Source organism: Triticum urartu, chromosome 3 (assembly GCF_003073215.2).
Source record: "Triticum urartu cultivar G1812 chromosome 3, Tu2.1, whole genome shotgun sequence".
In the NCBI taxonomy this organism is placed as follows: domain Eukaryota; kingdom Viridiplantae; phylum Streptophyta; class Magnoliopsida; order Poales; family Poaceae; genus Triticum; species Triticum urartu.
The window spans coordinates 159,217,774-159,231,081 of record NC_053024.1 but is presented as its reverse complement, the minus strand read 5'-3'; the positions used below and the strand labels follow the sequence as shown (position 1 = coordinate 159,231,081).

Below are 13,308 nucleotides of genomic sequence, written 5' to 3'. Positions count from 1 at the left end.
AACTCAAGTAAGAACAACTTTTTTGACTGGCCTATTTTGAACTCCTTCAAAATCTTATCAAGGTATGTACTCGAACAAACATATCAAGCGTCTTGATCTATCTCTATAGATCTTGATGTCCAATATGTAAGTAGCTTCACCTAGGTCTTTCTTTTGAAAAACTCCTTTATGCTTTCCAGAAAATTCTACATATTTTCGATCAACAATATGTCATTCACATATACTTATCAGAAAGGTTGTAGTGCTCCCACTCACTTTCTTGTAAATACAGGTTTCACCGCAAGTCTGTATAAAACTATATGCTTTGATCAACTCATCAAAGTGTATATTCCAACTCCGAGATGCTTGCTCCAGTCCATAGATGGATCTCTGGAGCTTGCACACTTTGTTAGCACCTTTAGGATTGACAAAACCTTCTTGTTGCATCATATACAACTCTTCTTTAAGAAATCCATTAAGGAATGTAGTTTTGACATCCATTTGCCAGATTTCATAAAATGTGGCAATTGCTAACATGATTCGGACAGACTTTAAGCATCGATACGAGTGAGAAAATCTCATCATAGTCAACATCTTGAACTTGTCGAAAACCTTTTTGCGACAACTCGAGCTTTGTAGATAGTAACACTATTATCAGCGTCTGTCTTCCTCTTGAAGATCCATTTATTCTCTACATGGATCCCATCTCAGATTTCATGGCCTCAAGCCATCTATCGGAATCTGGGCTCATCATCGCTTCCTCATAGTTTGTAGGTTCGTCATGGTCTAGCAACATGACTTCCAGAACAGGATTACCGTACCACTTTGGTGCGGATCGTACTCTGGTTGACCTACGAGGTTCGGTAGTAACTTGATCTGAAGTTTCATGATCATCATCATTAACTTCCTCACTAATTGGTGTAGGAATCACTGGAACTGATTTCTGTGATGAACTATTTTCCAATTCGGGAGAAGGTACAACTACCTTATAAAGTTCTACTTTCCTCCCACTCACTTCTTTCGAGAGAAACTCCTTCTCTAGAAAGGATCCATTCTTAGCAATGAATATATTGCCTTCGGATCTGTGTAGAAGGTGTACCCAATAGCCTCCTTTGGGTATCCTATGAAGACAAATTTCTCCGATATGGGTTCGAGCTTATCAGGTTGAAGCTTGTTCACATAAGCATCGCAGCCCCAAACTTTAAGAAACGACAACTTAGGTTTCTTGCCAAACCACAGTTCATATGGTGTCGTCTCAACGGATTTAGATGGTGCCCAATTTAACGTGAATGCAACTATCTCTATTGCATAACCCCAAAACAATAGTGGTAAATCGGTAAGAGACATCATAGATCACACCATATCTAATAAAGTACGATTATGACGTTCGGACACACCATTATGTTGTGGTGTTCTAGGTGACGTGAGTTGCGAAACTATTCCATATTGTTTCAAATGAAGACCAAACTCATAACTCAAATATTTCATCTCCACGAGCAGATCGTAAAAAACTTTATTTTCTTGTTATGATGATTTTCCACTTCACTATGAAATTCTTTGAACTTTTCAAATGTTTCAGACTTATGCTTCATCAAGTAGATATACCCATATCTGCTCAAATCATCTGTGAAGGTCAGAACATAACGATACCCGCCACGAGCCTCAACACTCATCGGATCGCATACATCAGTCTGTATTATTTCCAGTAAGTCAGTTGCTCGCTCCATTTTTCCGGAGAACGGAGTCTTAGTCATCTTGCCCATGAGGCATGGTTCGCAAGCATCAAGTGATTCATAATCAAGTGATTCCAAAAGCCCATCAGCATGGAGTTTCTTCACGCGCTTTACACCAATATGACCTAAACGGCAGTGCCACAAATATGTTGCACTATCATTATCAACTTTGTATCTTTTGGTATCAATATTATGAATATGTGTGTCACTACGATCGTGATTCAATAAATCATTTATATTAAGTGTATGACCATAGAAGGTTTTATTCATGTAAACAGAACAACAATTATTCTTTGACTTAAATGAATAACTGTATTGCAATAAACATGATCCAATCATATTCATGCTCAACACAAACACCAAACAACATTTATTTTAGGTTCAACACTAATCCTGAAGGTAAAAAGGAGTGTGCGATGGTGATCTTATCAACCTTGGAATCATTTCTAATACACATTGTCACCTCGTCCTTAACTAGTCTTGTTTATCTTGCAACTCGTGTTTTCGAGTTACTATTCTTAGCAATTGAACCAGCATCAAATACCGAGGGTTTGCTATAAACACTAGTAAAGTACACATCAATAACATGTATATCAAATATAATTTTGTTCACTTTTGCCATCCTCTTTATCCACCAAGTATCTAGGGTAGTTCCACTTCCAGTGATCATTTCCTTTGTAGTTAGAAGCACTCAGTTTCAGGCTTGGGTCTAGCTTTGGGTGTGACGCCCCGAGACCATTGCGCCAGGTGTCTTCCAGTTATTCGCTGTTGTTGCCTTGTTATTCGCTTGCGTGTTGCATCTTGCCATGTCATCATCCGCATTGCATCATCATGTTTTCAAACTTGCATCTGTCCCGGTCTCCTCGTTCTCTCTGTTGTCCGTTCTGAGCTCAACCACACTTGCACACGCCCGCGGCCCCTCCAAAATAGTATTTTATAAGTGACCGGAAAATGTTCTCAGAATGGGATGAAAGTTGGTGTGTGGTGTTATTTTTTTGTCAGTAGGCCGCCTGCCAAGTTTCATCGCATTCGGAGCTCGTTTGATAGCCCAACCGTTAAACTATAGCGGCAATATAGCTTGTCTAACGTCGGACATTTCCGGTCTCCGGAAACCTTGCCGGGCTGCATTTCCGTCTCGCTCTTCTCGGCCTGAGACCTCTCCTACACAGCCCACAAACCCCACCTAGTTCCCCCTCTGTCCAGAGCCGCACGATCATGATCGGAGGCTCCGAAACGCTCCAAAAAACCCCTCCTAACCCTAATCATAACCCCCCTTTCCTATTTAAACCTCTCCCCTTGCCATTTTGGGCAGCAGCCATCCTCCTCATTTTCCGCGCCGCCCAATCATCAGTGCCGCCGCCAGCGGCCTCCTCACCCTATCCGCAGCTGCCACGCGCCCCCTACCCCCTTCCAACACTGTGACCCGCCGCATCCCGCAACCGGCCCGCCCGGGCCGAATCGGGCCCGAACCGCCCGCCCAGCGCCCCTGGCTCCCGCGCCTCTCTCCAGCGCGCAGCGCCGCCGCTGGCCGGTTCCTCACCGGAGCCGCACCCCGCAAGACCTCGACCCCGCCGGACTTCTACCACGCCGCCGGCGACCGCGGCAACCCCACCGGACCAAGGTCCTCTTGCCCGCGCCCTGCTCCTTCCTCTCTCTTCTCTTTCTCCCTGCCTCACTCCCTCTGTTCCTTGCAGCGCCGCCACCGGAGGGCGTCGCCAGAGCCTCGACCCGCTCTGCTCTGCCCCGGATCTGGGCTCCTTGACCCAGATCCGGCCTCTTCGAGCCGTCCGCCGCCTCTTCTGCTTTCCCCCGTCGGATCCGCCTCCGACCTTGCCATCCCCGTCGCCCTTACCGGCGAGCGCCACCGTGCGTAGTTCGGATCGGGAGGAGCGCCGATCCCGTCTCCTTCCGCATCGGCGTCCAGGTGGGCCGCGACCCAACCCGAGGCCCAGCTCCGTCTGCCTCCGCCAGCCCAAGATCCGGCCGGGCCAAGGCCCATGGTGAGGCCACACCCCAATGCCCCCCTCTTGTTTTTTTACCTGTTGGGCCAGCCAGTTTTGGCCCATATCTGTTTTTTTCTCTGCGGTTTTAGCATTATTCATAGACCACCAGTTTTACAGAAAACCCCTTCATGATCATGCATTTAACAACGCCACAACCGTGCATCGGATTAAAATGATTTATATATGAAAATTGACTAGAATTTCATCTAGTTTCACAATATCCAACTTTCATGCATGTGTGAAATTTTTAAGTTGCTGTTCGCTTTAATTTGCTCCAATGCCATGCTAAAATGATTTAATTCATAACTAAATAATCGTAGCTCCAAACCTAACAAACTTTATATGTAAATGGGGTAGAAAAATGCATAGTTTTACATGGTGGCATTACTTTGCATGTTTAATAACTCTAAAATTGTGTTTAGGGCAGATTAGTACCAAATTCAAAATATTGCATGTGGGGATTTACCGGAATTGTTGTTTGTTATTTTCGGCCTCATTTAAATTTGCCTAGATAGGTAGTTTTCATATGCTTCACCTCTTGCCATGTTTAACAACATTTAATATTGTTGAGTACCTAACCGTGAGTGAACTAAATAAGTCATGTGGTGTTCCGTCAATATGCAACTCATTGCATATTGAGCTCCACTTAATTTGTAGGATTGTTTGTGCACTTTGCCATGCCATGTATCATTAAACCGGACATGCATCATACTTGGTTGTGCATCATGCCATGCTTATGTGATGGTTGTTTACCATGTTGTTTGCTTCTTTCCGGTGTTGCTTCTTCGGGTTGGTTTCGATAACGTCGCGCTTGTGAGGATTCATTCGACTACGTCCGGTTGTCTTCTTCATGGACTCGTTCTTTTTCCTTGCGGGATTTCAAGCAAGATGACCATACCCTCAAAATCACTTCTATCTTTGCTTGCTAGTTGTTCGCTCTATTGCTATGACGTGATACCTATCACTTGCTATATCATGCCTCACATATTGCCATGTCAAGCCTCTAACCCACCTTTCCTAGCAAACCGTTGTTTGGCTATGTTACCGCTTTGCTCAGCCCCTCTTATAGCGTTGCTAGTTGCAGGTGAAGTTGAAGTTTGTTCCATGTTTGGAACATGGATTTGTTGGGATATCATTATTATATCTTATTTACTTTAATGCACCTATATACTTGGTAAAGGGTGGAAGGTTCGGCCTTATGCCTGGTGTTTTGTTCCACTCTTGCCGCCCTAGTTTCTGTCATACCGGTGTGATGTTCCTTGATTTTGCGTTCCTTACGCAGTTGGGTGTTATGGGAACCCCTTGATAGTTCGCTTTGAATAAAAATCCTCCAGCAAGGCCCAACCTTGGTTTTGCATTTGCCTCACCTAGCCTTTTTCCCTTAGGTTTCCGGAGCCCGAGGGTCATCTTTATTTTAACCCCCCGGGTCAGTTCTCCTCTGAGTGTTGGTCCAAAACAGAGCCACTTGCAGCGCCACCTAGGGGAAACTTGAGGGTAGGTTTTAGTTGTACGTAGTGTTCATCCGGTGTGCCTTGAGAACAAGATATGTGCAGCTCCTATCGGGATTTGTCGACACATCCGGGCTGCTTCGTTGGTCTTGTTTTACCATTGTCGAAATGTCTTGTAACCGGGATTCCGAGATTGATCGGGTCTTCCCGGGAGAAGGAATATCCTTCATTGACCGTGAGAGCTTGTGATGGGCTAAGTTGGGACACCCCTGCAGGGTTTTGAACTTTCGAAAGCCGTGCCCACGGTTATGTGGCAGATGGGAATTTGTTAATGTCCGGTTGTAGAGAACTTGGCACTTGACTTAATTAAAATTCATCAACCGCGTGTGTAGCCGTGATGGCCTCTTTCCGGCGGAGTCCGGGAAGTGAACACGGTTCTTGTGTTATGTTTGAACGTAAGTAGTTTCAGGATCACTTCTAGCGTCTCGACCGTTGCGTTGCTTCTCTTCTCGCTCTTATTTACGTAAGTTAGCCACCTTATATGCTTAGTGTTTGCTATAGCTCCACCTCACTACCCTTTCCTACCCATAAGCTTAAATAGTCTTGATCGCGAGGGTGTGAGATTGCTGAGTCCTCGTGACTCACAGATACTTCCAAACAGTTGCAGGTCCCGATGATGCCAGAGCAGGTGACGCAACCGAGCTCAAGTGGGAGCTCGATGAAGATCTTGTTCGTTGTTTTGTTTCATTTCCCGTTGACCAGTAGTGGAGCCCAGTTGGGACGATCAGGGATCTACCATTTGGGGTTGTCTTTCTTTATTTTGGTTCCGTAGTCGGACCTTTGATTGTATTTTGGATGATGTATGGATTATTTATGTATTGTGTGAAGTGGCGATTGTAAGCCAACTCTTTATCCCTTTGTTATTCAGTACATGGGATGTGTAAAGATTACCCCTCTTGCGACATGCCTACCATGCAGCTATGCCTCTAAGTCGTGCCCCGACACGTGGGAGATATAGCCGCATTGTGGGTGTTACAAGTTGGTAATCAGAGCCTTCCCCGACTTAGGAGCCCCCTACTTGATCGAATCGCTGACGTTGTTGAGTCTAGAACAAAATGTTTTGAGTCTTAGGATTATATATATCGGAGAGTAGGATTCTTTTTACTCCTCAGTCCTTTCGTCGCTCTGGTGAGGCCTCCTGACGTAGAGTTTTGACTGTTCTTTCCTCAAACTAGTTGACCCGTTGCGCCAAATGGCACAGAGACCCACTAAAGCCATGTTGTTGTTGAAAATAGTTTCATTTTGCAAGGACATATTCAATATTGGTAGTAGAAAGGCCATGTGTTAAATCATGCTATATTGAAAATATGTTTATCATGCTGAGAAATCTGAGTTTGAAAAAAATAATATTTGTATAAAATGTATAGACCAATTAAGGAAGCTTTTTTTAGTTGAAAATATGGTTATCACGCTGAGAAATCTGAGTTAAAAAATATATTTATAAGAACATTACATGGCAAAATGACCCAGTGGCAACATGTAGTGCTAAATGTTAATTACAAATCTGTAGGTTTGGGCATCCTTCTCATTTTTCTAAGTTTGGGAACATACATCGCTGACATGAAGCAACAAATCAACACCTTAGCTGATCTAACAAAATAGAGAAATTGTAAACTACATTCTTTGGTCTATACTTCCCATGCTTCGGTCGTAAAACATTTTTGCCTTTTTTTCCAAAGCGTGATATTTCAGCAGTTAGACCAATGCAGTACTCACTAAAAGTTTTCGCGTAGAGTCCCACCTAAAACCATGTGCGCGTTGAAATTGCATTTTTATAGTAACTTTATGTTTGAGCAAGTGCAAAGACCATGTAAAACCACAAAGATTTGACAAAGGAAGAAAACATTCAACATGAAAAAACTTTTCCTAAAATCAAATCGACATCATATGCATAAATAACATCAGATTAAACATATTGCTAAGTATAGATCTTAATCTCACAGAACCAAAAATTAAAGAACAAAGTAAAATGGAAACATCACATATATGATGAAACAGAAGTGTCGGAGACTACCAGACAGGCGATGCCATTCTCACCAGCATCGGCCGATTTTGAAAAAGTAAAAAAAAAACATCAAACATGGGAAACTTATGGCCATCTAAAAAATCCTAAAGTCTATTTTTTTACATATGCATTGCTATCATACATCAGGAAGCTATTTTTATTATTGAGAAGCCATGCGATAATTAATTAAAGCATGGTATTCTCATCACACAATGGACATAAAGAACTATGGCTACAACCCAATCAGAGCTTCTCATGTACTCCCTCTACATTTATATAAGACGTTTTTGTTTTGCAATTTGAATCCCAAAAACGTTTTTACAGAGAGTATGTCATACCAACAAATGAAGCTGCAGTTTTAGAAGTATTTTGTATTGACAGAAGCAAACACCTGAAATGTTTTGAAATTCTTCGTTTTACTTTTATAGCTCTAAGTTTTAGATATGATTTAGGCATACATAAGGATCTTCACTTAAAAAGTAAAGGTACATTGTACGGTGCAAAAGAAAAAAAGTCAATGAGCATTCCATCTTTTTTCCCAACACCAAATTATTATACCTATTAGTCCAATTGTTTCCTCATAAACAGGGTAGAGACAACATGTGAGATCATAGTTATACATTTACTTGGGGGGAAGACAATTACATGAAAGGGAACTACAACTGGATAGTGCACCAGGAGGTTTCCACAGTCGATGCAAATCTGACAAGCCAAATTTCCACATGGAAGGATAAACAAGACAACAAAGCGTGTACACCGGAGGCACTTGACAATTGCAGTTCCGCCATCTCTCCGGCGAAGGTCTGCTACATAGAGTTTCTCTAGGTCGGTGTCAAGTTCTCTTGTTTCTTGACTTCGGCCAGACCCTCCCCCTTGTTGCCTGCCTTGCTCTCTTGAACTAAGGCAGAGGCATTGCTCTGCATACCCTTCATTAGGCCAAAGCAACCTCAGACTCTAAAAAAGTGTTAGTGCATCATAGAGTAATGAGGTATATATTTTTTTGGTCAGCAGAGTTCAGGTCAGAACTATTGTATATTACAAAACTACACATCTTGAAGGAAAAACCATGTACTTTTGCGCAACAACTCCTGTAATTTCGAAAGAAAGAGGAAGAAAGCTTTTGACGAACAACACCATGGGGAGGCACTTTCAACAGATAATGTGACGGGGAGCATGGCTATACTGGTAGGATATAAGCAATGGGAGGTCCTTTGGCAATAAGCATGCATCACATTGAAACCGAAATACAAGTGCATATAAATGAAAGCCCTGAGCAAATAACTCAAGCACAAGAATCCATTTAGAGTTTCAGATCATGTCTAAGAATACCAAAACTGCACTACAGGAATAGTTTGGACAGACATTATAGAAAAAGCAAGCCAATGAACTACATCATTTTCCAATTTTACGGTTGTGAATAGAAAGTATGCATTAATATTTGTGTTATCAAGCATATAATAACATGCAGTTACAAATATTCAGAATTATGAAGATCCACTTGACATCATGCTCATATTCATCTGTAGAAAATAACAATAAGAAGGTACAGATTTCGCTTACAACTCGGAGTGGTCAGCTTGAGAGTCCTGAAACAGATGTCATAAAGGGCCTCATTCTCAAGAACCATGCACTCATCTGCATTCTCAACCAACTGATGGACCGAAAGAGTGGCATTGTAAGGTTCAACCACATATCAGATACTTCCGGTGAGGGAAAACAGAGAATGTTAGCATCATGCGCCAGGGTACTCCTCCCTGATCTTTGATACCAAAAGTGTACCCATGCCTGATCCAGTACCACCACCAAGAGAGTGGCATACTTGGAAACCTAAAAAGATGAAAAGAAAATCCAAATCATGATTCCAAACGATAGTACCAATGCTGAAACATCACTAGATAACAACTGCTTAGACACCAAATTTCTAAATACATTTGATGAAGCAGCACACAGGCACATAATCATTGCTTGTGCTATATGGCACCATTAAAACATTTCACCAGATACAAAAATAATGAGTGCCCTGATAAAAATGCAAACAATGTAAGCACCGACTAAGTACTAACTCTTTTTTTCGAAATGGAGGCAAAAGATTTGACTCGTCAATTAATTAAGAAGAGAATTGCCAGTTAATTATCGACCGAGCGAAAACCGACTAAGTACTAACTCTGATTCATACACGAAGTTATCCACATATGTTCGGTTTCCAACTCATACAACGATTCAGATGCATACTGACAGGAAGATGTCACGCCATCATCCATATAACGAGGAGAATAACTGAAGAAACTTTGACAATGAAAACCAAAATAAACTGCCGAACAAAATAAACTTTCTAATCAATCAAGTTGGGGGCATGTTCATATGACTATTGAAAGCAAGGAGAAAAGAAGCACCATATATGTTATTTTGCACAGTTCATTACATGGGTCAAATTACAATGGCTATATTCCAAGGGCATCTGACAGTCCCTATTTTACAAAGCATGGCTTTGATGAACATACCATTCAGCTACTCTTAACGTTCCACATCACCTAAGCTAGCACTGATTGCAGAAAACTTAATATTGTCGGTCTTATGTAGAGGTGTTAGTTGAAACTATATATGACGAATTATTTGCACGACTTATCATCGGCAGCTATGAAGTTACTGACAATTGACAAGTTTTAGTTCACAATTTACACATTCATAGGTGCAGTAGCTTCCCAATTTGTCATTCTCATCTACTTAAATAGGGATTTACCTTTGACTTAATGAACATAATATATGTGTTTCCAGTGTATCGTGTATAATTTGTAGCCAACAATGAGAAGATGCTAGACTAACTTTGGCTCCCATCCCTCATAAAGATATTCTCCAGAAATTATGTGCTTTTCAGAATAACATATTTCTGTAAAGTAGAATTTAAGTAAGCCCCGCATCCATCATGTACAAATTAAGCAAAACAAGATTGAAAAGATGATGACCTGCAAGATCTACTACATAATCATCTGGAGGTTGCTCTTCTGCAAATCTGAACTCCATGTACCCAATGTTCTGGAGTTATTTAAATGTCCATTCTTGCGGCTCAGACAGCTTAAGTAGATTTATTTATATATTGGTGCATGGCCGTAACAACCCCGAAGAGCTGGAAAAGAACTGCATGTCAAAAAATGTATTATTGTGCTTCTCTAGCAAGTAAATAGTAAGACATGTGAATTCAAGAATTATCCAAAGAATTGGATGAATTGCCGCTAGTTACAAATTTTCGGATGAATATTAGTCTCAACAATGTTTGGCAGCCAACTTCATGGTAGAAAATGATGCCAACTACAAAACAATCACATGTTCCTTAGCAGAAGGCATTTGCCGGAAGTTGTTAATTAGAACAGTTCTGCAAAAATGATGTGAAGACTAAAGTACTTTGATGTGAGGAGAAAAGGAGTTTTAACCAACAAATATTTGCAAATAGAGCAAGAAAGGTAAGTATTATATGAACCTGCATACATTTTTAAGTCCAGAATCAGAAAGGCGTACAGACATCTAAAAGATAGAGGCATACGAGGATCCTTGTGCTCCTCCAGTCCCAACGCCGTCACTCAATGCGCAAGCCCAACCTTTAACTTCCAAAAAGTAGCGCAAGCTTCCCTTGCCCTCTGAAAAATAGAAACAAAATGGTCAATCACTAAACGGCAGGGCGTGATTACATGAGATGAGACCTCTGCATGCTCCAAATCAACATTAAACAAAGATAGCAACCAACATTGAAATCTATTCAAAAACTAATTGTCTCTATTATGTAAAAAGTTTCGTTAAGAACTGTTGTGCTGCAAAGAATACATAATTTACCAGAGGCTAACACACAAAATAAGATAACCCTGAGTGAAGAATAGAAGCACATTTCAGAAAATCTTTGCAAAATCTGAAACGAGAACAGCATATGTATAGCTTGTAAAAACATCGACCGCCAAAGGGGCAAGTGTCCCTTCTAAAGTCAAAGTACCTACAATCAATCGACTTGTAATACCATATGTGTGGCTTAGACAAATTTAACATGAACCGACCTCTACTCTGAAGAACATAGAAATGAAATTTTCTCTGGAGTACTATTAACCTAACGATCATATATATAGAGAGAGAGAGATTGGGTGAAGTTCACCTTGATGTGTGGCCGTTCGATGTGCTCGCCGTCGATGGATGTGTGTGCAGCTCCCCAATCGCGCCCATGGGCCCGGCACCTGTCCAGCTAGCTCACCGGCGCTCGTCGTTGCCCCGCATCGGGTCTCCTTTTCCTCATCCAAATCTTGTATGGAAGCTGCCCAAGAGAGAGAGACGCCTCAGGGAAGGTGCGACCAAAAGGAAATAGGGAGTCCGGGGGCGTGTCCTCATCTCCTCCTCCGCTGCTCCTCTGTGCGCCTCCTCCCACGACGACGCAACGGGCGGCCCTTGCTCGGTGACAGGGGACTGGCCGGTGGGTCCTCTTGGCGGCTTGTTAATGGCGTACTCGCCGTCGGCTTCCTGCCCGGAGGCTCGCAAAGGGCGTCCGCTTCGTCCTGGCTCACGGTGGTGGCGGCCCCTGACCTCTTGCACGGCACCCCGACAGCGGTATGGAGCCACGAACGACCGCTTCCTCCCAGCGGCGTGGTCATAGGGAGGACGGAGGAGAGAGGAATGGGAAGCTGTGGCCTGTGGGCTTGGGGAGTCTAGGGTTTGTGCGGCGGGGTTGGGGCCTGGGGACTTGGGGTGAGGCGCGGCGAGCGGATTGGCAAATCCCCTCACACATGGGCACAGTTGACCCAGCCAACACAAGCGTGAGACCAGCCCCTCGTCATTGGGCAAGGAAAATGACTCGTAGGTGAAAAACGATTTAACTGAAAGTGAAGATCCAACGGTGCAGCGAGCCAGAGGGACAGATCCGACGGCCGACGAAGCTTGCAATCGGGGGAGCATTTTGGAGGTGAGTTGGCTCGCTTCTGTTTTGTTTTAAATTTCATGATTTTTTTTAGGATCACGTGGGTATCTTGGAATCGTTCCGATAGTTTTGTGACGAGAAAATTGTTCTCGATGCCTCCTGACATTTAGGGGTTGTAGCAGTGTCCCGAGGAGTTGAGCTTTGAGGCGTTGTCGTCACAATTTTATCGTTGCATTTCTGGAATACCTGAGTTCGCTGACATCGAAAATCTCTTTTATGCAGTTGTTGGTGAGATAACCTCGACGCCACCCAGTACTAGGGCGGGAGTTCGGGAATATTGCCATAACTCGTATAACGGATGCTTTTCAAAGGGTGAGGTAATTGATTTTCAAAGGTTTCTTGATTATGTGTTGAAGGATGGATACAGCTGGATGTAGGAATTGTTAGTTTGGGTGAGATATTATGCTTCCCATGTATCCCCAACATCTGATTGCATAACTAGAAAGTTTCGGGAGTTTATAAGTGGGAATTCAAGTATATCGTAGGATATCTTTCCATCAGACACATGATACGATATGGGATCTATCATATGTTTGATTCCGGCTTATTTTGCAAGCCAATTCTTTGTTTTGTTTTGAGTTGTGGTATTCGAGTTGCTTCGATGTCGAGTGTTGAATCCATGCATTTTCTTAAGCGGTGTTCTCACATTTCTATGTGAATATTAATCCTTCGTGATAATCGAGATTGTCATGTCAATCCTTTTCAGCCGGCGTGTTTCTCTTCAAGTGCATCCGATCATTTCAACATCCGCAAGATCACCTCTCGGTTTTTTCCAATGTTGTTCGTTTCATCTGTCCCCAAGTTGCCTTTGTTTTCTCGCCCACCCACCCCTTTTTTCTTCAAGGAATCAGGTGTATTAATCAAGTATCCATTTTATTCATGTGAAGTTTCTTCATTCTTTTCAATCAATGTTCTTACCCGGTGGTTGTGACGCCCCGAGACCGACGCGCCAGGTGTCTTCCAGTTATTCATTGTTGTTGCCTTGTCTTTCGCTTGCGTGTTGCATATCGCCTTGGCATCATCCGCATTGCATCTGCATGTTTTCGAAAACTTGCATTAGTCCGGGTCTCCAAGTTCCGTCCGTTGTCCGTTCTGAGCCCAGACACACTTGCACGCGCCCGCGGCATGTCCG

The 13,308-nt window shown here is 42.8% G+C and overlaps 1 long non-coding RNA gene across 5 annotated transcripts; it reads right to left on the bottom strand.

Annotated features, from left to right (window-relative positions):
- Nucleotides 1-7,831: 7,831 nt before the first annotated feature.
- Nucleotides 7,832-11,993, bottom strand: LOC125543399. Of its 5 annotated transcripts, none has more exons than XR_007298423.1 (5): nt 11,364-11,993; nt 10,767-10,860; nt 10,192-10,363; nt 9,969-10,115; nt 7,832-9,055 (listed from the first exon to the last, which is right to left on the bottom strand). It is a non-coding gene; the product is annotated as an uncharacterized LOC125543399 (long non-coding RNA). The 5 variants fall into 5 exon arrangements; XR_007298421.1 differs by having other exon boundaries at nt 10,192-10,352; nt 11,364-11,991; XR_007298422.1 differs by lacking the exon at nt 9,969-10,115 and having other exon boundaries at nt 7,832-8,154; nt 8,789-9,055; nt 10,192-10,352; nt 11,364-11,988.
- Nucleotides 11,994-13,308: the final 1,315 nt, after the last annotated feature.